General features: G+C 43.7%; 1 non-coding gene and 1 pseudogene across 1 annotated transcript; both read left to right on the top strand.

Annotated features, from left to right (window-relative positions):
* The window catches only part of LOC138789304 (zinc finger CCHC domain-containing protein 14-like), a 63,061-nt pseudogene that overhangs the window by 27,551 nt on the left and 9,981 nt on the right, over window positions 1-25,529 (top strand).
* Window positions 16,654-16,852, top strand: LOC138790177 (U2 spliceosomal RNA). The gene has a single exon (XR_011362870.1). It is a non-coding gene; the product is annotated as a U2 spliceosomal RNA (small nuclear RNA).

The raw sequence follows: 25,529 nt of genomic DNA, 5'->3' as shown, positions 1-25,529 counted from the left end.
ATGCCTAACAATCGGGTTAGGATGGACTCGAGCATGCTCGAGGTTCGCTCATCTCTATTTAGGGTGCATTAACACAGAGTTATCTGACAAATTTTTGATGCCAGGAACACACTATAACCAGGGAACAGGTCATAAAGGAAAGACTGAGATTTCTCCTCTTTTCAAAACCATTCCTGGCTTTGTTTTAAAAAATCTGTCAGATAAAACACACCATTATCGCCTGGGCCATTTGACAGCTTACAACTAGTATTATACATTTAGCCGCTACTATTAGTTTCATTTTACTGTGTGTTGATTTTAATATTAAAACTCATTTAAATTATAGCTAACCAGGGGAGAGATAGATTTGACAATAATAGACTGGTGCCTACGGCACCTCTCACCAGTCGTGGCAATGAAAAGGTCCCGAGAGTGGTCACAGACATAGGCACAAATGTTTTCAATTCTTGTATTTATAAAAATAAATAGGTCAGTCAAGTGGAGTAGTCAGGTAGCATAGGGCTGAGCCGCCAGTCTGTTTAGTTTATATTTACTTAAAGGGGTAGTGCGGCGGTAAACAATTATTCACAGAATAACACACATTACAAAGTTATACAACTTTGTAATGTATGTTATGTCTGTGAATGGCCCCCTTCCCTGTGTCCCACCATCCCCCACCCGTGTACCCGGAAGTGTGGTGCGCTATACATTACCTGTCACGTGCCGACTCGTCTCCGATCTTCAGTCAGCATAACATACATTACAAAATTGTATAACTTTGTAATGTGTGTTATTCTGTGAATAATTGTTTACCGTCGCACTACCCCTTTAATACAGCATATTTTCCTTCTATCTTCGTTTTGCTATTTTTCATTAACAAAAGCAAAGCCAAAATGAGAGTGTTTTTAGTGCGGTTGGTTTAGGTTCGGTTTGCAAATATTTGTGAATTTGTGGTGAAATTTGCTCATTTTTAAGTGCTTTGCTCATCTCTAGTCTTGACAGTAATTCTTTACCAATTATTTCTCCTGTCTTGATATTTTTTTTACAGTGTCAGTACAGTACAGGAGAAATAGTTTTTGTTATGATGAGAGATCCAGATAAGGAAAATTTGTTTTCTATTAAAAGTACATTAAAAGTTACATAGATGTGTCTATACAATGTATTACCGTATCTGTACGGTTCTGCCACACTGGTAGCTGATAGAAATCCAGGAAGTGAAGAAAAATTATCTCTGTGCCAATCCATATTGTCTCCTCCTCCCACTGCTCTCCCACCTTAGGAGACAAATATTCCATGCCTCTGTCTCACATTGTGTGTGTTTTCTGAGCGCAGGCTGATGATGCAGACAGGGGGTAGTGCGTGATGTCCCAGGAGGCTTGGCTGGATCCCCCAATCCCGAGTGATTCACCATCTCTGACCGGCCAGAAGCAGCTGCTGCAACTTCACTGATTGTGCAAAAGTCTGCAGTGAAATTAGGGCTGTGTTCACACATGTTGGAGTTTCATTGCAGTACTGCTGCGTATTCACAAAAATGATTCAGTAACACAAGTAATCGGCAGAGAGGATCAGAGCCGGCACTGCAAATCCCACCTGGACAAAAAACAAGGCATAACCAATATATCAAATGTAAGATAATATCGGATAAACTCCTTATTGTGGGGCTCAACTTCAAAGATAAAAGATGCTTAATTGTAATGTTTGTGGATTTGAAAAAAAAAAGTTCTTAATATAAAAAATGTATAAAAAACAACTGCGCTCCTGACAGACACAGCTATTAGTAGAATACCAGTGTCCGTATAGCTGCAGGCTACCAACAAGTGGTTACTGCTCCCACTCAATAAAACTATAATACAAGGTAATAATAATAATGTTGTGCCGCGCTAAAAGGTTACCATATTGTAATGAAATGGTTAACTAATTCACATACTATCATTCATGTGCTTGTAAAAACTAGAGTCACTCACCACATAGGTGTACTAGTTGTGCTCTGACTTGTGATCCTCCGTATCAGCCAATACTGCATCCGGTAGGTTTTAGTTTTCTTTCAAATTCCTTTAAGGTCCACGGGATAAGTTAGAGTTCTCTACGTCCTTTGTAGTTGTTTGTAACTTCTTTGCAAAGCGTGCGCCCCGGCCGGTGGCGCGTGCAACCACTTGCTGGGATAATCCTGAACGGAGTCCTCTGTGACGTCACAGTACGGATCGCTGTAGGAGGCAATAATGTCCTCAACGCGTTTCAAAGGTTCCGACCTTCTTTCTCAAGAGCTCTTGTGTGGTGTTAAGTGCTGTGTGGTGTTACAGGTAGAGAATACAGTGTGCTGTATGGTGTTACAGGGAGAGAATACAATGCTCTGTGTGTTGTTAAAGGTAGAGAATACAGTGCTGTGTGATGTTACAGGGAGGGAATACAGTGTGGTGTTACAGGTAGAGAATACAGCATGCTGTGTGGTGTTACAGGTAGAGAATACAGCATGCTGTGTGGTGTTACAGGTAGAGAATACAGTGTGCTGTGTGGTGTTACAGGTAGAGAATACAGCGTGCTGTGTGGTGTTACAGGTAGAGAATACAGCGTGCTGTGTGGTGTTACAGGTAGAGAATACAGCGTGCTGTGTGGTGTAACACATAGAGAATACAGCGTGCTGTGTGGTGTTACACGTAGAGAATACAGCGTGCTGTGTGGTGTTACACGTAGAGAATACAGCGTGCTGTGTGGTGTTACACGTAGAGAATACAGCGTGCTGTGTGGTGTTACACGTAGAGAATACAGCGTGCTGTGTGGTGTTACACGTAGAGAATTACAGCGTGCTGTGTGGTGTTACACGTAGAGAATACAGCGTGCTGTGTGGTGTTACACGTAGAGAATACAGCGTGCTGTGTGGTGTTACACGTAGAGAATACAGCGTGCTGTGTGGTGTTACACGTAGAGAATACAGCGTGCTGTGTGGTGTTACACGTAGAGAATACAGCGTGCTGTGTGGTGTTACACATAGAGAATACAGCGTGCTGTGTGGTGTTACAGGTAGAGAATATAGTGTGCTGTGTGGGTGGGACCACAATAAAAAACGTACTGCAAATAATTCAGTAACGCAATGAATCTGCAATTTGTGAACACAGCCTAGATGTTCTGCAACATATTTGGCTGGGGAATGGGCAGGGTGGAGGACTGTGATGAACAGTTGAGGGAAAGCATTGCATTCTGGAACCAGTACTGCATTCTGGGAAATGCTCAACCAGGAAGTACAGAAACACAAAACAGAACAAACCCCCCCCCCCCCCCCCCCCCCCCCCAAAAAAAAATAAAAATAGATTTTTGTTAGTTTCAAAACTGGGATAGATAGGTAAGTAATGCTATATGCTTCTGCAGAAGTTTCTTTTTTTTTTTTTTTATTTAACCTCGACCTGGAGTTCCCCTTTAAGGTCCCCATACACTTTTCATGGTTGTACCCGCCACTCCCATCAGTATACATTTTAAAGGGCTCCCCCAACCATAAATAGGGGTCAGGCATGATGTAAAATCAGGAGATAGAAGAGCTCTCACTGAAGTTTACACCTTCCCTACCCACAGAGAACACAGGAATGCTCTGCCGTGAAACTTTCCTGTGTATGAGAAGGACAGGGGGTGGTCAGGGGAGATAACTGGCAGCCATATTGTCATCTAGCTGTCTGTTATTGAAGGTGTATGGCCAGCTTTATCTCTCCAGTCCTTTCTATAATCATAATTGTTCAGCATTGTTGAACGTTCATGTGTTCTTTATGGGGGGGGGGGGGTCGGCTAAGCCACAACCAGACTGCTCTGGTGCTGGCTTATGCCTCTAAGAACAAAGGGGTCGAGCAGTGCAATTTTATCTGGTTTGTCAATGAAGAATTGGGAGGCATCTATACTCATTATACAGCTGGTTAACTTTAGTATAATGTGTATAAGTACCTTTAAGGTGTGCTCACAATGGGTTCTGTTTTCTAGGAGCCATGATACATTTAATCTATCAATTATGAAGGTAAAATTCGACTATCTGAGTAATAATTGTTGTTGTTTTTTTTTGTCTCATTTTAGTGAATGTTGAAAAGATTGAACTTAAGCTTTTGCCACCTAAGAAGAAAGACAAGAATGCTGACTGCTCTTTTGAGGTAACTAGTGTTGGCTTAGTTAAAAGGGTGAAACAGTACAGCATTTTGGATATGAAAGTAGAAAAAAACAAACTTACATTGAAGAGTAAGTCCTATGATTATCGTTATTATTTAAAGTGACACTGTCACCCCCTTTTTGCATTCTGACATCTCTACACAGGTGTAAAGGGTAAATTTAGCAGTTTTCATACCTTATTTTATAGCATACGTCATGGTGCTTGTTCAAGTAAAAAGTCATCTTTAATCAACTGCAGATTGTTTTAAGTGGGTGGGGCCTTGTGGCATAAGCACCACTTAGCCTCGCCCACAACACCACAGTTGGTCCCACCCCCTCACCAGCCATTTGAATAGGCTGGCCGAAAGGTCTAGACCCCACCTCCTTTACATAGGCCAACCAATGGGCGCCAAGGGGGCGGGGCCAACGATGCCGTTATGGGCGGATCTAAGTGGCACTAATCCCGCGAGTCCACGCCCACTTAATACATTCTGCAGTTGATAAAAGGATACTTTCCTTGAACAAACACCATGACATATGATATGAAATAAGGTATGAAAAACGCTAAATTTACCCTTTACACCTGTGTAGAGATGTCAGAATGCACAAAGGGGGTGACAGTGTCACTTTAAGACTACAGTAAATTTAAACTGTCAGAATTAGCGAGCAGCCAGGGAGGGAATCAGCGGCCATGGGTTTCTCCATCGCAGGGGGTCTTAGATGGGACAGCATCATGGCCAGTGACTGGCTAACCAGGCTGTCACTGCCGAGACAAGTCTGACTCAGAAACGGAGGCAGGATAATTTAGTGGGGGGCCTGGAGACCTGTAGGAAGACACCAGGGAAGCGCAGAGAGGTAGGCATCACTTCATTCTTTGTATACTTGCGACAATCCTAAATATAATTTACCCTATCTGGATAACCCTTTTAATTAGTGATTGGGTAGTGTGTCAGACATCCTAGTGCATTATGTTATGGTCCCTCAGCATAGATATGTTTAGGCTGAAAAACCCTACTTGGTAAAACTAACTCTACTAAAACTATGTGTGTAAGTATTTTCACAAATAGTTGTTTTTTTTACTTTAGGTATTTTGGTCAGATTCCTCTGTGTCATTGGTTACCAAATCTTCAGCTGAAGTTATAGAGTTCATTTCTAAGGTAAGCAGACTACTAGTGCCCAATGTGATTACAGGGTAATGTCCTCTGTGTTTCAAGTGAATCAAGTGTCAAACTGCGGCCCTGCAGCGGTTGCAAAACTATAATTCCCATCATGCCTGCACAGCCAAAGCTTTAACTGTCCAGGCATGATGGAAATTGTAGTTTTGCAACAGCTGGCGGACTGCGAGTTTGACTCTGCTGTTAGACATTGAAACCAGTCATGCCTCCAGAAAGAAGCCCTTCACTTGGACAAAGGACTCCTGTGGCAAAGCACATTGCAGAAATCAGGGCTGTGGAGTCGCAGTCGTGGAGTTGGAGCTAGTTTTGGCTGGAGTCGGAAAAAAATGTAGAATTTAATTTTGATATGAATTTTACAAGTTTTGCTCATGAATATATATTATGAGCAACATTCTAATAGGACACTGGCCCTACTAGATAAGGGTGGTCATGGAAAAGTGGTCGGTCACTATTTGGCAGTTTGTTTCTGAGCTGAAAGAGTCCACTGTGTGGGGGGAGATCTGTGCTGTTCTCTTCCTGGATGCTGGATATGAGCAGCAGTGTAATATGAAGATATCCTGTGTAATATAGAGGAGGAGGAGAAGACATAAGTAGTGTAGCAGTAACCTCTGTCCTCGGTGTGGTGTTTTCTCTCTGGGAGAAGATTTTTTGTGTGTATGTGCGCGCGCGCTATGGCTGCAGTAGGGTGTGTGTGTGTGTGTGTGTGTGTGTGTGTGTGCTATGACTGCAGCAGACTGTGTGTGTGCGTGCTATGGCTGCAGCAGGCTGTGTGTGTGCGTGCAATGGATGTGCAGCAGGCTGTGTGTGTGTGTGTGTGTGTGTGTGTGCTATGGCTGCAGCAGGCTGTGTATGTGTTCCATGGCTGCAGCAAGCTGTGTTTGTGTGCACTATGGCTGCAGCAGGGTGTGTGTGTGTGTGTGTGTGCGCGTGCGTGTGCACGCGCTATGGCTTCAGCAGGCTGTGTGTGTGTGTGTGCACACTATGGCTGCAGCAGGCTGTGTGTGTGCTATAGCTGCAGCAGAGTGTGTGTGTGTGTGTGTGTATGCTTTGGCTGCAGCAGGCTGTGTGTGTGTGTGTGTGTGTGTGTGTGCGCGTGCCATTGCGTGCCCCCACAGTGACCTTCTATATCACTGTGAGACCCCTCTCTATATCACTATGTGTGACCTCTCTCTATATCACTATGTGACCCCCTGTATCTCACTATGGCTGACCTCTATATTACAGGTATCTGGCATTGTTAGCTGTGTTTCTTTAAGTATGGTGAATATTTAGTTAGAAACATAGAAGACTGTCAGCAGGAAAAGACCACCAGCTCCATCTAGTCTAGTTCTGAGTTGTTCAGAACATGGAGGCTGGAGACTGGCTGCATCCACTGCACACACAGGAGAAGCTGCTTTATATACAGTATTCCTTTATTCACTCAGAAGTCGCCCCAGGATCATGTAGGACATTAGGGAGAAGCTGCTGAGCCAGTGTGATAAATAACTCCACTGGTATATGACTGGCCATTTATGAAGGAGCAGGAGTCTGAGTCGGTCCTGATAAAATTCAGGAGTCGGAGTTGGAGTCGGAGCTTCGGCTTACCGACTCCACAGCCCTGGCAGAAATAGTGATACACTCTTTTTATTTTCTTCCTGAGAAGAGAGAGAAATTAACGAAAAAAGCATGGTTCCTGGAAAGTAGAGTACACTTTATATGTCACAGAGATGACATAGCTGAGCTCAGCCGAGCTTCTGAGGTGTCTGTATGTTGTGAACCAAGTGTGGAGGAAATGCTCTGTTCAAACATTGTAGCCTTAGTGCCTTATAAAAAGCCATCTCAGTTCCTTAGAAATCCAGCCATTTTCCTTTTAATCATCTGGTATAGATAAACTTTTATAACCTGTTGGATGTTTTCTTTAAAGGGGTACTCCGGGCAAAATGTATTTTAAAATATGTTATTACATAAAGAAAGTTATACAAATCTATAATATACACTAATTATGGGAAATGCATGTATTCTGCTATTTCCCTCAATTCAGTAGATCAGGCAGGCTTTACTTCCTCAATAAAAAAGTGACGTCACGTCTCAAGTCTATCCACCAGCAGGGGCCACATGTACAAGTATAGAAAGGGAATAGACGTCTATTCTCCCTGTGCTGGTCCCCCCTCCCCCTGCCCGGTCCTATTACAGCTGCTGCAGTGGGCTTCATATCCGACGCTCACCCCAACTAGCCGCCCGTCTCTCCCCGGCCCGGGCTCATTACTCCTTACCTTTTACCCGCCGCGGTGAGCGCTCATTCATCTTCTTACATACTGCCCAGATGTAAGCCGGCCGGCCTCTGCACGAGCACTCACCCGCTGCTTAGAAGAAGATGAATGAGCACTCACCCCGCCGGGACGGGGCTGCGGGTGAGTGCTCGTGCAGGGGACGGCCGGCTTACATCTGGGCAGTATGTAAGAAGATGAATGAGCGCTCACCACGGCGGGACGGGGCAGCGGGTGAGCGCTCATTCAGGGGAGGGCCGGCTTACATCTGGGCAGTATGTGAGAAGATGAATGAGCGCTCACCGCGGCGGGTGAGCGCTTGTGCAGGGACGGGGCGGCCGGCTTACATTTGGGGTAAAAGGTAAGGGGTAATGAGCCCGGGCAGGGGAAAGACGGGCGTCTAGTTGGGGTGAGCGTCGGATATGAAGCACTCACCCCACTGCAGCAGCTGTAGTAGGACCGGGCAGGGGGAGGGGGGACCGGCAGGGGGAGGGGGGACCAGCATAGGGAGGGGGGACCAGCATAGGGAGGGAGAATATACGTCTATTCCCTTTCTATACTTGTTCATGCGGCCCCTGCTGGTGGATAGACTTGAGACGTGACGTCACTTTTTTATTGAGGAAGTAAAGCCTGCCTGAATTGAGGGAAATAGCAGAATACGTGCATTTCCCATAATTAGTGTATATTACAGATTTGTATAACTTTCTTTATGTGATAACATATTTAAAAATACATTTTTCAAAAACTGACCTTTCTCACTCTGTGCGCTTATACCTCGATGAACTTTGAAATTCTATGCTTCTGAAAACAGAAAGTCGAATCACATAAAGTAGTTACTAGGTCACATTAACAATATGTCTTCTTTATTCTGGCTTCATTTCGTAAACATATTTTACTTTTTTTTAGGATTTTACAGGGCTTAGAATGGTATCAGCAAATTATCAAATTTCTTGAAATTTCCAAAACTGATTTTTTTAGGGACCAGTTCTGTTTTTTAAGTGGGTTTAAGAGGCTTGTATAATTGAAACCCCCATAAGTGACCCCATTTTGAAACTACACACCTTAAAGAATTAATCTAGGGGTATAATGAGCATTTTGACCCTACAGGGGCTGAAGGAAAGTATTCACCATTAGGCTGGGTTCACACTATGTATATTTGAGGCTGTATTTGGTCCTCATGTCAGGTCCTCATAGCAACCAAAACCAGGAGTGGATTGAAACACAGAAAGGCTCTGTCCACACAATGTTGTAATTGAGTGGATGGCTGCCATATAACGGTAAATAACTTCCATTATTTCAATACAACAGCCGTTGTTTTAAAATAACAGCACATATTTGCCATTAAATGACGGCCATCCACTCAATTACAACATTATGTGAACAGAGCCTTTCTGTGTTTTCAATCCACTCCTTGCTTTGGTTGCTATACAGCCTCAAACATACAGCCTCAAAAATACGTAGTGTGGACATAGCCTTAGGCCGTAAAAAATAGAAAATAATAATTTTTAAGTAATATATTAGTTTAGAATAAAATATCTCATTTTCACAAGCTACAGGAGAGAAAAAGTACCCCAAACTTTGTAACGCAGGTTCTCCTGAATAGAAAGGTACCTCATATGTGGGCATAAACCACTGTATGGGCACACAGCGGGGCTCAGAAGGGAAGGAGCGCCAATTATCATTTTCAGTGCTGATTTTGCTGTAGAAGTTTCTGAGCGCTAGGTGCGTTTGCAGAGCCCATGTAGTGCCAGCAGAGTGAAACCTCCCCCATAAGTCACCCCATTTTGGAAAGTGCACCCCTCAAAGAATACATCTTGAAATGTGGTGAGCATTTTGACCCCACAGGTATTAGAAAAAAGTATTCAAAATTAGACCGTAAAAATTAAAAAATAGAATTTACACCTGAGGACAGAAGTTACACCTACACTACTTATGTCTTCTCCTCCTCCTCTGTATTACACATGATATCTTCATATTACACTGCTGCTCATATACAGTCTTTCAGCATCCAGGAAGAGAACAGCACAGATCCCCCCCCCCCCCCCCCCACACACACACAGTGGACTCTTCCAGCTCAGAAACAAACTGCCAAATAGTGACCGACAACTTTTCCATGACCCCCCTTATCTAATAGGGCCAGTGTCCTATTAGAATGTTGCTCATAATATATATTCATGAGCAAAACTTGTAAAATTCATATCAAAATTCAATTCTACATTTTTTAAAGATTTTTTTAAAGCTGGAGTCGGAGTCGGTACATTTTTTTCCGACTCCGACTCCAGCCAAAACTAGCTCCAACTCTGACTCCACGACTCCGACTCCACAGCCCTGGAGGAAAGTATTCAAAATTAGAAAGTAAAAATGAAAAAATTTAATTTTTCCAATAATATGTTTGTTTATCTTAAAATTTCTCAATTTCATGAGGAACAGGAGAGAAAATGCACTCCAAAATTTTTAAAGCAGGTTTGGTTCCCCTGAGTACGGTACCCCATAAGTGGGGTATAAACCACTGTATGGGCACACAGCAGGGCTCAGAAGGAAAGGAGCGTCATTTTCCTGGAGCAAAACCGCAGCTAGTATCGGTTATTAGAATAGCGCAGTTGCTGAAAAAAAAAGTTAAAATGAGATTACAAGTAATCTGGTGTGGTGACTGGCAACCTGGGGGTGTTTACTTGCTATCTGGGGTGGTGACGAGCAATCTGGGGTGGTACGAGCAGTCTGTGGCAATCTGAGTGTGTTTACTGGCTCTCTGGAGGTGTTTACTGGATATCTGGGGTGGTAACGGACAGTCTGGTGGGGGGGGGGGGGGTGTCACAGGCAATCCTGGGTGGTGACGGGCAATCCGGGGAGGAGTGACAGGCAATCCGGGGTGGTTACTGGCAGTCTGTGGCAATCTGTAGTGGTTTGGGCAGCCTGTGGCAATCTGGAATGTCTACATACAATCTGGGGGTGTTTACTGGATATCTTGGGTGGTGATGGACAATCGAGATGGGGGGCAGGGTTACGGGCAGTCTGTGGCAATCTGGGGTGGTTACGGGTAAACTGGAGTGGTTATGAATAAACTGGGGTGGTTACAGGTAATCCGGGGCACTTGACTTTTTATCCCGGTCACCAATGATTTATGGTGACGGGATAAAAAGTGTCGGCAGCATTTGGAACAAGTGATCAGTGGTATATAGTATATATCGCTGATCACTTGTACCAGGACCACGTCTGGTAGTCCCTTATCTTTGCCCCATGCTCTCTGCCGCCTCTGGTGGTGGAGAGAATGGGAGTTTGATTTTTTTTTTTTTGTTTAGGAATCAATCACTGTGAACACTAGGGTGAATCCAGGGGGGGGAGTGGTGGGGACATCTATTCATCTCCTTTCGCTGTGGATTAACGGTGAAAGGAGATGAAAGCGTGCAGCTTCCTTTTCTGGCAGCCATCGTTATACTGTTAACAATGGTGATCGCCTGTGCGGGGACCGTCCGGGACTGACCCCACATTCTGCCCCAACCCCTCAGCTACCTCCGGTAGCTGAGAGGAGGGGGCTGCGGGCCTTACCGGCGCCGCTGCACTATTCTGTGCCATCGCCATAAAGAGCTGATGACAGCAGAATAGAGCCCATTAGGGACTGCCGTAAAAATCCATATTGGCGGTCACTAATAACATAATACATGTATTCTCTGGGTCACTGCGGTTACGGTGATACCACATTTGTGTAGGTTTTTTATGACTATTACCATTTTGGCGTAATAGAAACTAACTTCCTAGCAAAAAAAACACAAAAACTGTCGCCACATTGCAAGATCCATATCTTTTGTGCGACAGAGCTGGTTTTGGGCTTATTTTTTTGCGGGAAGATCTGCAATTTCTATTGATAACCAAGTTTTTATATGTATATGACTTTTTTTATCTTTTTATGATGTATTTTCTAAAGCAGATTGATAAAATACAGCTGTACTGTTTTTTTTTATTTATTTTTTTTATTTACAGCGTGTATTGTGCAATATAATAATTGATATAGTTTTATAGATTGGGTTGTTACGGACGTAGCGATACCAAACATGTATATGATTTGTGTTTTTGATATGTTTTATGTAACGGTTTATTGTGTATAGGGAATGTAATGCATTTTTATTATGCACTACTGCACTTTTGTAGTGCAATGTATTGTATAATGTGCCCATCCTGCTGACAGGCAATCGCTTAAGCCATTCCTGTCAGCAGGATGGGATATCCATGGTAAGCCTGGGGGCCACCATGGCGACATCGGGGGACCGGACGGCGCCCCGGGACATCACGATCATGTGAGTAAACCCGCAGCGCCGCCCGGGACCCACCTTATCCCGTTAGATGCCGCTGTCATGATTTGACAGCGGCATTTAACTGGGTTAAACTACCGCTCCGGGTAGTTTCAGAATAAAGGCCCTTAGTGACCGCTGTGAAAAGGCAGCATGGTGGTCACTAAGGGGTTAAACAGAGATGGGGAACCTTCAGCCCTCCAGCTGTTGCAAAACCACAATTCCATCATGCCTGGACAGCCCTGATTTCAACTTTTTCCAAATTAAGTGTCCACCTCTACACTGTAGGTGAATGGTGTCTTTTCTTACTTCTATACTTGTAATAAGACTTCTGTTTGTGTCCCTGCAGCTCACTTATATGTTTTCAGAAGATTTGGAGAAATGCATTCCTTACCGTGGGGGAGTAGACTCTTATCTATGGACAAAAACCATGTGGATCTTGATTTTGATCATCGGTATAATCTTTTACTGAAGTTCTTGTTTTGTTCTGCCCTTCTTATTCACAACAGTGTTTCATTGACAATTTTGTATTGTTTTTCAGGTGTTTGACGTCTTTGCCACCCACATATTAAAGAGTGACCTTATTAAAAAATTCTTCAGTACTTCAGCAAACCACCAACAGCATCTGAACTTATGTTGAGTTTTAGGCTAGGAACACATAATGGAGAAATGCGGCATATTTAAAAGGAATAAGAAATATTTCCTTCTGCCCAGATCTGCAACGTGTGGCCATATGTGTAGCATCTACTTTACTGTGTTCTGTTTACTGTTTGTATAAACGCCTGATTGTTGGGGTTACATCTCACACAGGTCCCAGCAACCCATCCATGTGAAAGTGAGCACATCTGTGGGCCCCTCTGTACGGTACGTAGGATGCAGTAGCAGAGTGTAGCCTGCCTGTAGCCTCACCTTGTGTGACTGGATATTGCTTGTATTGCAGACCGATATGCGGTGTGGCCAGTATCCAGTCTTCTCACAGCAGCATTGGCTTTGCACCACAGTGGAGCCGCAATGAACATGTCCCCATGTTCAGCTCAACTTCTGTAACTTATCGACCTCCAGTGGAGCCTCCATCCTCTACCGGAATACCTTCCAGTGTGCCAAACCCTCAAACTCAAGAACAACAGGATATATTAGAATGGCTCAGAAAGTTGCGATTACACAAATACTATGCAGTATTCAGTCAGTTGTCATGAAAAAGGTAACAAACTGGTAACTGAGTTCACACACAGTATTTTGGTTCTTAATTTTGGTCACTGGTTTTACCAAAAATTAGGAGTGGGTGCCAATCTTTCTGTTATAGTTTTTCTCTGTGTTAGATCCACTCCCTGTTTTGGTAAAATTACTGACCAAAATAGGGCCCCACACAGTCCACCTTAAAGGGGCTATCTGATTTGAACAGGCTGTACTTGTAAGACTGGTCACTTGAAAAAATTACTGATCACAAAAAGTGTCCCCTGCGTGGAATCTCCAAGCTAAAAAACTGTGAGGAAACGTGGCACTAGATGTTCCGTTTCCCTGCAGCCCTACCACAGTTGAAATTAAAGGGGTTGTCCACGTTTCTTTTAAAACAGCACCTCTCCTGTTCTCTGTTTGAAAGTGGTTTTGCAGCTTAGTTCCATTGAATGGGGCTGAACTGTAATGTCACACAGAACCTGGGAGCGAGGGTGGTGCTGTGTTTTTTCTTATCCTGGATAACATGACAGATGGCATAATGCATTACACAGTGCTAAAGGTGAGTGAATTTACTTTAGATACAGATTTGTCTAGAACTTTTTTAGAGAGTTTGCTTTGTTTAATCTGAAAAGTTAATGTAAATTTACTCACCTCCACACAATGTCTATTCGAATCAATGAATGGTCTGTGTTAATATAGCACAGGAAAAGTCCTCCTGAGTGATATACCGTCTTTGTAGCCCCTCTACTCTGGCCAGGAGATGTGGATATAGAACAGAGCTGCCAGGATGCCCATTGACTCTCCATATATTGCTTTTCCTCAACATATTAGTTGAATATAAATATATAAATATGACTGTTTCCCAGCCTGCTCAAGCAAAGTTCATTGACTTAAAAGCGCCACCTGCAGACTGAAATTATATAGTCCACTCTGGGGAATGTTCACCAGTGTAAATAAATAGAAACTACAGAACATTACAATTTGAGGCTATTGTTACCAGTGTGGAACTACTTGCCATAGCAGCCGTAGCCGCTGCTACGGGGCTCCTCACATCAAGGGGCACGGTCAGTTTGCCATGTGTGATGTTTCCACTCTCCCTGGTTATCTGTTCGGGACTTTGTCCTGCCACTAGCTAACCGGGGAGAAACTGTACTGAAGCCGTGCCCTGCCCCGCGTCTCGGCCGGCTCCTGCTGCACTGCTGGGCAGGCACAGCAGAGGTCAATTGCTAATTCCTTATGGTGTTCCAGAAAGCACAGGCACAGTCTCCTCCCCAAGGTAAGTGTATTTACACAGGTCCCCTCTTCTGTGCCGTTACATGTCGTTGGGTTACATGTTGTGTATTGTGTGTGTACTGGATGTTTTGGATTTGTAGAATGTGTTTTCATGAATGTGTTAGTGTTAGTGTGTGTGTGTGTGTGTGTGTGTGTGTGTGTGTGTGTGTGTGTGTGTATATATACCAATCGGAGCAGAAGTGTTGAGGTGCAGTCACCATGTACTGTGTATTGGAGCTGCAGCCATTCTCAGGCCTCATCAGTCATATGTAATTGTTGCATGTGACCACTGGGCCGCCGTGATTGGCTGGCTGCATCAGTCACTTGAGTAGTGTATGATGTCACTAATGTAATTCTGTGTTTTATTCTGGTGTTATTCAGTCCCTATATGGTGGTCACTCTATGGTGGTAATATTGGTCTGTATATAGTGTGTTTCTGGCTCTTTATGCCCAGAAGAACGGGCGGGGGCCCTCACCTGGGATAGCTAAGTATATTGTACTGTATCCCGACTTAGCTTGTATTTGTATCTGACTTAGCTTTGTATCTTGTATTACTATTTTCTTACTTTTATCACTTAAATAAACTTTATGCGCTTCTTATTGTATGTGGACCTATTTATTCCCGCATCTTAGAACCTACTATAAAACAGAGTCATTATGTTGCGTTCACTCTATCGTGGTAATATTGCTCGGTATATATTGTGTTTATAGAGTCTTTATGTGGCATTCACTCTATGGCGGTAATATTCGTCTGTATATAGTGTGTATATAGAGTCATTATGCTGTGGTCACTATATGGCAGTAATATTGGTCTGTATATAGTGTGTTTCTGGGTCAGGTGGTGGTAATATTAGTCTGTATATAGTGTGTTTCTGGGTCATTATGCAGTTGTCATAGAGTGGTGATATTATCGATATTTATATAGTGCGTCGTCTTCAGTAACAGTAATTATTTGGTCCTAATAATATATTTAAAAAAAAATCAACCAAAAAAATAATGCATATAAATAGTTTTTGGTGTCGGTTTTTTACCACACCAGTGACGGTCCTGGCTTGCCACCTTCTGAGCTGAGTAAGTGTGACTAAACTTTCAATAACTGTTGGCTGAACAATCCTTTGCTGACAATTCTCGCTCTGAGAACAAAGAGGTTGTGCATTGATTTGCCATCATGTCCGAACCACTAGGTCCACAGACATCATTTGTCAGAGGACTGTCTGGAGACCCCATACACCTTATACTGACGTACCGAACCCGCCTGAGCAGCCGGTACCCGCCGACAAAAGTGTGAAGTGTATGGCGACCTTAAATTGTGGCCACAACATTTCAGCATTTGGGGGCCCCACCTTTAACTTTGCCCAGGGCCACATTTTGTCTAAAACGGGGGGGGGGGGGGGGGGGGGGGGGGGGGGGGGGGGGGGGGGGGGGGGGGGGGGCCATTGGAAAGTTTGCTATGGGGCCCATCCACTTCTAGTTACGCCCCAGATTGTTACCTTTTGACATGGGGAAAAATTAAATGTGCTTCTCTTTTGGATAAGATTGGGGGTGCCTTCACACCTACCGGATCCGCAGCGGGTCCACTTCTGCGGATTTCGTAGCGAGATTCAGCTGTGGATCCGGTACCATTGACCCCCCTATGATAGCACACACTCGCAGCCGGGATTGACATCCCTCTGTCAGTATGTGCTTTAACCCCGCTGCCCGCAGCCCCGCCGCCCGAATCTACCATCCTCGGCCGCATCAGTCTATCCACGGCCGCATCAGTCTATCCTCGGCGCATCCCCCCATCCCCGGCCAAATCCTTCACAGCCTGCCCACCGCCCGCATCTCCGATCCCCTTGGCGCATCTCCCCACCCCCTGGCCGATTCCTGCAGCCCGCCGCCGAAGCATGCATACAGTACCTCGCTCAGGCGGCGTGGCTGCAGTGAGGCTGCCGGCTCCAGTCACCACTCAGATCAGCTGAGCGGGGACCGGAGCCGGGAGCCGAACTGCAGCCGCGCCGCCGAAGCAGGTACTGTATGCTCTCGGCTGCGGCCCGGGATGGGAGGATGCGCCGGGGATCGGAGATGCGGGATGCGCCGGGGATGGAAGGATGCGCCGGGGATAGACTGATGCGGCCAGGGATGGGGGGATGCAGCTGGGGGTCTGGGGGGATGCAGACGGCGGCGGGCTGCTGGATGCGGCCGGGGTATGGGCTAATGCGGCCGAGTATGGACTGATGCGGCCCGAGGATAGTAGATATTCGGGCGGGCAGGGCTGCGGGCAGAGCGGGGGGGGGGGGGGGGGGTCAAAGCACATACTGACAGCGGGATGTCAATCCCACTGCGAGTATGTGCTATCCTAGGGGCGTTCAATGGTACCGGATCCGCAGCTGATCTCGCTACGAATCCGCAGAAGTGAGATCCGCTGTGGATCCGGTAGGTGTAAAGGCACCCTAAGTGTAGTTTCTGCTCTTGTTAGTTTATTATCAGACATGGCCTCCTATCCTGGGGACCATATATTCAATGGATTTTTAGAACACGGAGATGGAAAAAGAGCTTGCGCTGTCCTCTCCAGACATTGACTGGTTATTGCAGTGCTTCCAGGTTCAGTGAAAAGAATGAATAAATGTGCATACTTTAGGTTTACCTTGTGTTTTAGGCTGCAGTATTTATTTTATACGCTGCCAACCCCTGACTCTTCTTATGTGGGCATATCTCTCCCAGAAATATATGGCTGCTTATCTCTTTTGTACCTGCACAGCTTTATTCATGTACTGATTTCTTAGGGCTTATTCCCACGTCCTGTAGCCCCAATAATATACGGCATGTGGAATAAACCCTTATTCTACGATTGGGTGATGGATCTTTTCTTCCTTGTGTTGACAGAGGGTATGATCCTTCTTTTTACTTTTATGGACAGTCTGTGTAATCCTCTCCTTGTGTGTGTATATTTCCTTCTCTATTTACATTGTGATATGAACATCTTCTAGGGTGTGCTTTCTTCTTTTTCTGTGATGTATCTGCTATGTACACCCTACCCCTCCTTCCTGCTGCTTGAAAGGCAAAGAGAGCATACAGCCAGTAGCAGTTACACACTTAGTGTAGCAGCAAAATGATTGCAGCATTTTATTGAGTTCTATTGAGAACTTTGGTTAGTTTCTCATTTAAATGGGTTGTGCCATTAATAAACATGGGTCTGAACTGATTTATTATCTACAATGAAATATATGTAAAATGTCCAAGTATTTCTGCAGTTGTGCTGTTTGAGAGAGAGACCTAGGGTACTATTACTTGGCCCGATAACTGTAAACGAGCGCCGATCTGCTAGATAGGCGCTCGTTTACTGGGCCTGTTACACGGCCCGATAATTGTTTAACAAGGGCTGCATGGACATAGTTACCGATGTCCTTGCAGCCCTTGCTTGAACTGCATACATTACCTGTCCAGGGCCCCTCTTGTGGTCTGCTTCTCCCCGGTCCCGCGCTGTATCTTCAGAGCGGCCTGTCTCAGCTGACAGGCCGCTCCGGTCCTGGCCAGTGATTGACTGAGCGGTCTGTCAACTCAGACAGACCACTCTGAAGCTGCAGCGTGCGGGATTCGGGGAGAAGCGGACCGCAAGGGGAGCCCTGGAGCATGGATAGGTAATGCATACACTTTGCAAATCGTCAGCCCACCGGCCGAGCATCGCTATTACTAGTAGCGATGCGCGGTGGGGAGCCCAAATTTTATAGGTCCCAAACCTAAATCAACTAGCAGCCGAGGGTCGTTGTCATCAGCTGATCGTTGTGTTATTACACGTAGCGATAATCTGTGAGATAGGGGTGATTCGGCTGATCATCATTCTGTGTAATAGGGCCCTTAAGGTTTTCCAGGGAAGTTTTAGCAGTTGGTCTCTACTGAGCCTGCAATAAGGGGGATTGTGGGAAAGTGTGTGCATGGCAATGGTAGGGTCACAATTCAGAGATTCAGGAAATCAGTAATTAGTTACATAAAGAAATAAAACAGTACAATAGTTGCTAAAAACACCACATGTATGTATGTGGAACACATCTGATGTTACCTTTTGACACAACCCCTTTGAAAGGAGAAATCCATCTCTGGTCACTATTTTCTAAAAGGCAGGGCCAGGGGAGGGACATAATAAACTATTATTACTCACCTGTTCCTGTGCTTCTCAGCGCCGGATCATCTATCCGGGATCTTTTCTAAACAGACCTGGTTGATGGACTGGGTCAGCCAGTCATTGACTGGGGTTGGACAACGCGGGGGGAGGGGGGATGCCTTCCCGGCGGGGGTCCCCGCAGTTTGCCGCACAGCGCTTCACGGGCACATATAGAGGTTAATAGTGGTTTGTTATTATGGCCCTCTCTGTCGTCTGCCAGTATTTTTAAATGGCCAGACTTCTCCTTTAAGAAGCAATGAACAGTGGAAAAAAAAGTGCAAAGATGTTCATCCCTGGTTTGGAAGATAGTGATGAAATAAATGTAAACCTCTGTGGCTTTGTCTGCTAAGCTTGGTTTAATCACAGCATTACCATGACTCATACTACAACTTAAATATTTTCCTGTAACAAAATGTTTCCTGCACATCGGTTTCCTATTGGGAAACATTGTAATTGTCTCATGATAATGCACTGATTTTAACACATCTTACAGATCACATAGTTTTCCCTTGGAGTCCTGGACTAAAATGAGAACAAGTCAATGTTTACAACAGTTAGATGAAAGCATGAAAGCAAAAATAGGCATTTACTTAATTTCCTGTGGCAAAAAAGTAGCATATGCTAATGCCATTTTATCTATTGGTAAGTGAGTAAGGTGTCATGTTTTGCACCATTATCTGAACTTTCTTTCGGCACCTTGCTTGCATATTTGCGAATTTTTGATCACTTAATACAATTTTTCTGGGATTGCGGCTGTTCAGAGTGGGGTAGCCGCGCAACCCCTCTCTGACTCAACCCCCCTCCCGTATAAGGACGTACAGTTACGTTCTGATGCAGGAAGGGGTTAAATAGCAGTCATTCACTAAATTTCAACAGTGTGTGAACATAGCCTTTCTGTGTTTTTAATCCACTCCTGGTTTTGGTTGCAAAATAGTGAGCAAAAAAAAACTGTGTTAACCCAGCTTTCACATGTATGTTCTTTTCTTTTCAGTTCTTGAGTCTCACAGAAGAAGATTTAAATAAGTTTGAATCTCTTACGATGGGAGCAAAAAAGAAGCTGAAGACTCAGCTGGAGCTTGAGAAGTGAGTTCCATAGCCGCGTCTTCACTAATGCAGTGTTACTACCTCTTGAATGATTAATGATTTTAGAATGATCTGTAGGGTGAAGCCCTTGTAACAATGACTGGATATTTAAGATCCCAGTGAGCAAAGCAATATCTGGAAGACAATCCACTTAAAAGATTATAAAAGATTTTTAAACCTTTCTTTTGTCATGGCTGAACTTTTTCCAGAAAATGAAGTATTCCTCCCACAAAATTATTGCAATTACACATATTTTGTTATACACATGATTATTTTCTTTGTGTGTATTGGAACAGCACAAAACACGGAGGAAAGAAAGTGAAATTTGACATGATTTCACACAAAACTCCAAAAATGGGCCGGACAAAATTATTGGCACCTTTTTCAAAAATGAGGGTAACTAATGCTGCGTTTACACGGAACGATTATCGTGCGAATTTGCATGATAATCAAATTCGAACGATAATTGTACGTGTAAACGCTGCGATGATCAAGCGCCGAGTGATCGTTCATTTTGATCTTTTAACAAGTTCTCAAATCGTCGTTGATCATTTGCAAAAAATTCGCAGATCGTTCCGTGTAAACAGTCGTTCAACGATTTACCGTATGTGTGGGATGGGCTTAAGCGATCACAAAACGAATTTTCCGTATGATATATCGTACCGTCTAAACGCTGATCATTATGAAAAACACATCGTTACTTCAACATTGTTAATCGTACGATCGGGCATGTGATGCTCAGTCAACTGTGACAAATAACAGGTGTGGGCAATTTAAAAATCACAGATAAAAACAGGGGAAGTTGACAATCTTTTCATTGTGTGTCTATGTGTGCCACACTAAGCATGGAGAACAGAAAGAGGAGAAGAGAACTGTCTGAGAACTTGAGAACCAAATATATCAACAATTCCAAGGTTACAAGTCCATCTCCAGAGATCTTGATGTTCCTTTGTCCACGGTGCGCAACAAAATCAAGTTTACAACCCATGGCACAGTAGCTAATCTCCCTGAATGTGGACGGAGGAGAAAATTGATAAATTTTAAATATTAGTCCGGATGGTGGATAAGCAGCCCCAATGAAGTTCCAAAGAAATTCAAGCTGTCCTGCAGGTGCAGGGTGCATCAGTGTCAGCTCGAACTATCCAACGACATTTGAATGAAATGAAACACTATGGCAGGAGACCCATGAGGACCCCACTGCTGACACAGACATAAACAAGCTAGACTGCAGTTTGCCAAAATCCTTCTGGGAAAACATCTTGTGGACAGAGAGACCAAGATAGAGCTTTTTGGTAAAGCACATCATTCTACTGTTTACCGGAAACAGAATGAGGTCTACGAAGAAAAGAACACCGTACCTACAGTCACATATGGTGGAGGTTCAAAGATGTTTTGGGGTTGTTTTGCTGTCTGAAACTAAGTGCCTTGACTGTGTGCAAGGCATCATGAAATCTGAAGATTACCAAAGGATTTTGAGTGGCAATGTAGGGCCCAGTGTCAGAAAGTGGGGTTTGCATCCTAGGTCATGGGTCTTCCAGCAGGACAATGACCCCAAACATACAATAAGCACCCAGAAAAAGATGGAAACAAAGCGCTGGAGGACCATTTTTGGAGTTTTGTGTGAAGTTATGTAAAATTTTGCTTTTTTCCCCTTCATTTTTTGTGTTGTTCCAACACACACAAAGGAAATAAATAGGTGTATAACAAAACATGTGTAATTGCAATAATTTTCTGGGAGGAATACTTCATTTTCTGGAAAAAAAATCAGGGGTGCCAACACTTTTGGCCATAACTGTATATAAAAATAGATTTTTTTGCACCATTTTGATGTCCAGGTCAGATTTTGCAAGTATAAAGAAAACAATAAAGAAGCTATGCTTACCACTCTGCAATCCTCCAGTGTCCTCCACTCCATGTATCGTAAGAGTGGTGTACTTTGGAAGTTTGAGGGACAACAATCTCTGTCTGTGGCACTTTTAAATTGTTTTTGAACACTTATAATGCTAATTTACCACTATCACTCATGTAATATAATTTCAGTTCCGCTCCATCCATACATTTCATTATTGCGGCTGGGTCAGGAGATCACCACACAGACCACCAGAAAATGGCATGCTTTCCTGAGTAAGAGTGTGGGGTATCTCCTGCTTGGCTGCCTTTTTGTAAACTGCAAAATTGTATAATTGCCATAATCAGATTCCTCTTGGCCGCTCTTGGCCTCCTTCTTACTTAGATCTGCCCTGGTTCATGTTTATGTGCCTCCACATTCTTTGTGTGTATTGGTACAACACAAAACACGTTAGTTTGTTGCTAAAAATATAATTTGTTTCCTAAAAGACCAGGAGAGCAGTGATATAGTAGTAGATTTCATACAGTGATTAGTTGCAGAGCTACGCGACAGAGTTTCTGACAGAGTTTCTTGACCTGGCAGAACAGATTCAGAAAATTTCACACAATAAAAGTTACAAACCTGATATAGTCTAATGCACTGCAGCCCATCATCTAAATGTTACCTCTTCTATTTTTGGAAGTTAATTAGCAACAATAAGAGAAAAGGGAACGTGCATCCAGCTGAGGCCCCAGGATATAATGAGTTTCCTTTGCAGGTTTCAGGAAATTAAATATAATGTTCTGTAGGCGATGAGGAAACTTTGGAAAATCCAAGCACAATTTTATTTCCCGATAAGTTTGTGACCATTGAAATATTGGTCACAGATAAAAATCTTATTTGCTGACAGCTACTGAAGGAATGAAGAATCAACACAGTCTGCTAAAAAGCTGCTGGACCTTAATCATAAAGCTTTAATCACTCAAAACCAGATGTTCCCTTTAACACACCTCCTTTAGTAGCCACTACTTCAGCTGATGCATATCTAGAGGCTATCAGCTTTCATTGTACGCTATATTCTTTTTATTAGAGAGAAGTCTGAAAAAAGATGTCTGAATGCAGCATCGTGTACCTTTACCAGCAGTGGAGTTGCGCGGGTCCCTCCTACCAGTCATGTGGGGCCTGTTCAAAACGTCCATTGCATCCATTCTACAGGTAAGCCTACTTCTGTGATATCTGGATGGTCATTGTTCTCAAAGGTCATTGTAGTTTGTGACTGGGGCAGATGATTTGGAATCATAAAACAGCTGCTTTCTAGATTGCTTTAGTTTTGGACTGCACCTGTAGCAATTTTTTTTATCTCCTTAAAGATGACGCTGAGGGTATGAAAATATAATTTGAAACTCATGATTGCTTTGTCTTTTATACAGATTTGTCGTATTTTGTTTTGGGTGCGTCCTCATATATCATGTGTATGAAGTTGAATGAAGGACCTGCATAGACTTATGACTCTAATGAGATTAGTGTTTATCTATATTCTGATAAATCATATTTATCAGTAATCAGTGAGTGCTGCCCTTTGCAAGCTGCCAGCCCTAAATTTTAGCAATATCCCGTTTATGTTCTAGAACTGTCTGTAGACGTGGAGCCCACAGCCTCACAGATGCCTCAAGAAGGCAGCTCATCGTCAGAGTATTCTAGCTCACCATCAAGCCCGATGGGACTCCAGGCTCGAGAAGAGAGCTCTGATAGTGCAGAGGAAATGGACAGACGTAAGGAATCTGCTTTTATCTTTATTAAGCAACACCAATTCTTTTGCTCATAAGTTGTTGTTCTTTATTTTAAATTCCTTGTTTATTTGAACCAGCACTGAAGCTGTCCATACACTTTAATGTCTTTTGCATTTCATCAGTAACAGCTAACACTGACAGAAAATGTGTAGAGATGGATCTGGCAGTTGGATCCCTTTACTCCCTAGGGAGAGGTTTCTGGCAGATAGAGGCTTGCTGCTCTATCCCCATTCAGAACACATGCATACTACAGAATTAGGCTACATTCATACATCTGTAACTTTGCAAACCTTATGGACAGGGAAGGTCTATAATGGATTGTTTCGCCACCCGGCATGATGTATGAACATCATGCCAGCAGTGGGGAAACTGTTTGAATGTCCGCTGGACTGTAGTGAAGAGCCACGTGTGACTACAGTGCTGCAGAGATCCAAACATTTTCTCTGCTCCTAGCATGATGTTCATACATCATCCCGGGGGGGGGGGGGGGGGAGACTCCATTACAGGCCTTCCCTGTCCATAATGTCCCCAAAATTTACTGGCGTGTGCATGTAGCCTTAAGCTGACAGCTATCTAGGGAATAGACCATACTATGAAACCCAAAACCCATACCATAAAACGTGACTGTTCTTTCTGAAGAAAATGAATTACAAAATTGACAGCTTGTAGCTTTTGATTTAGTTGCTGATAGATGCAATCTATTTCTCATTGTTGTCAGCCTATAGTGTATTCTCTATCAACTGACTGTATCCTTATAATCGGCTATTTAAGGGTATGTGCACACTGAGGAAAATACGCGGAGCACTAGTGGCGCACGCTCCTGCTTCCCTCTCCACCTGTGCCATAGACTCCGTTCTCTGTTCAGGCAGATTCCGCCCTCCGCCCAAAGAATAGACGAGTTAATTCTTTCGGCGGATTGCAGAATCTGCCTGACAAGTGAATACAGTCTGTGATTCCTGTGAGTCATGGAGAGGCTAGTTGTAATGTTGTTTTGTGGATGCGTACAGTACCCCATGCCACTATTTTAAATGGGTTGTCCAGCGAAAAGCTTTTTCTTATAAATCAACTGGTGTTAGTTATAGTTATATAGATATAGTTATATAGATTTGTAATTTACTTCTGTTAAAATTTCTCAAGTCTTCCCATACTTATTAGCTGCTGTATGTCATGCAGGAAATGTTTTATTTTCAGTCTGACACAGTACTCTCTGCTGACATCTCTGGACGAGACAGGAACTGTCCAGAGCAGGAGAGGTTTTCTATGGGGATTCATAGAAAGCTGAGACAAAGTTCCTGTCTGTGCCAGAGATGTCAGCAGAGAGCACTGTGTCAGACTGAAAATAAAGCAACATTTCCTGCATGACATATAAGAGCTAATAAGTATGGGGAACCTTGAGATTTTTTAATAGAAATAAATTACAGATCTATATAACTTTCTGACATCAGTTGATTTGAAAGAAAAAGATTTTCGCTGAACAACCCCTTTAAGACAAATATCTCAAATGCTAAGAACCGCAGAGCATTTACTTTATCTATTAGACAGTCCCACTTATTCTGATTCAGCATTTTTACTGCTTGTAAAAGGTTAGTTTATAGTATTGGTTAAGTTTATATAACAACTTAAAGGGTTTTATTTTGAGATCCTTCCAGCGCTATAACTGTTCAATCTACCTGATCTTTTCAGGGATTTATTTTTGATTGATGGTTCTCTGATGACATCACTGCTACTGGCCTGAACATGTGCAACTCCAATGCTGCTATAGAAACCACTCATAGCAGTGTCAGGACACAGGGAAGCTTCCTGCTCCAGCATCAGCTTTTTCATTCCATTGGATCGTCACCATAAGACCATGATAAAAGCAGTTGTGTCGTTCCCTTGTTAACCTTTCTCAGGGCCATAGTACGTAGCCTTACAGCTGTCGCAGCAGTAGAGCTTCTGTGTGTGTGTGTATATGGGGAGAAAAAAAGTGTTTGTCCATAAGGCATGGCCAAGAATATGGGGTAGCAGATTTAGAATTGTCCTGTATGTCAACTGCAAGAACAGATCTGCTTCCTCATATTAAAAGATACTAGGAAAGCCATGGGGAGGACTATAAATCAACATAATGTCTGATAAACAGACAGCTCCAGGATTTTTGCACCTGCCCTCAAGTTAACAAATAAGCCCACTGTCATATCTAGGGGATGGGAGCTACTGCACATGCATGTATATATACGAGCTCCCAAGCCCCATTGTGCTCCTCATGCACGAAGTAGGGGAGACGCGGCTCACGTGTGTTCTGAGCAACCCAGGCCAGGAAACAATGGCAACCCAATGTGAAGAAGCAAAAGCAGGTTAAGAAACATATATGCAGAAATACTTATTGTGGCAAGGTTGATCATTAGAGACCATGTTTGTAAAGCGGGGAAATTCTGAGGTCAAAGAGGTCAGTGCT

This window comes from Dendropsophus ebraccatus, chromosome 4 (genome assembly GCF_027789765.1).
Source record: "Dendropsophus ebraccatus isolate aDenEbr1 chromosome 4, aDenEbr1.pat, whole genome shotgun sequence".
Taxonomy (NCBI): Eukaryota; Metazoa; Chordata; class Amphibia; order Anura; family Hylidae; genus Dendropsophus; species Dendropsophus ebraccatus.
The sequence above is the reverse complement of the archived record's forward strand: the minus strand, read 5'-3'. Positions and strand labels throughout refer to the sequence as shown.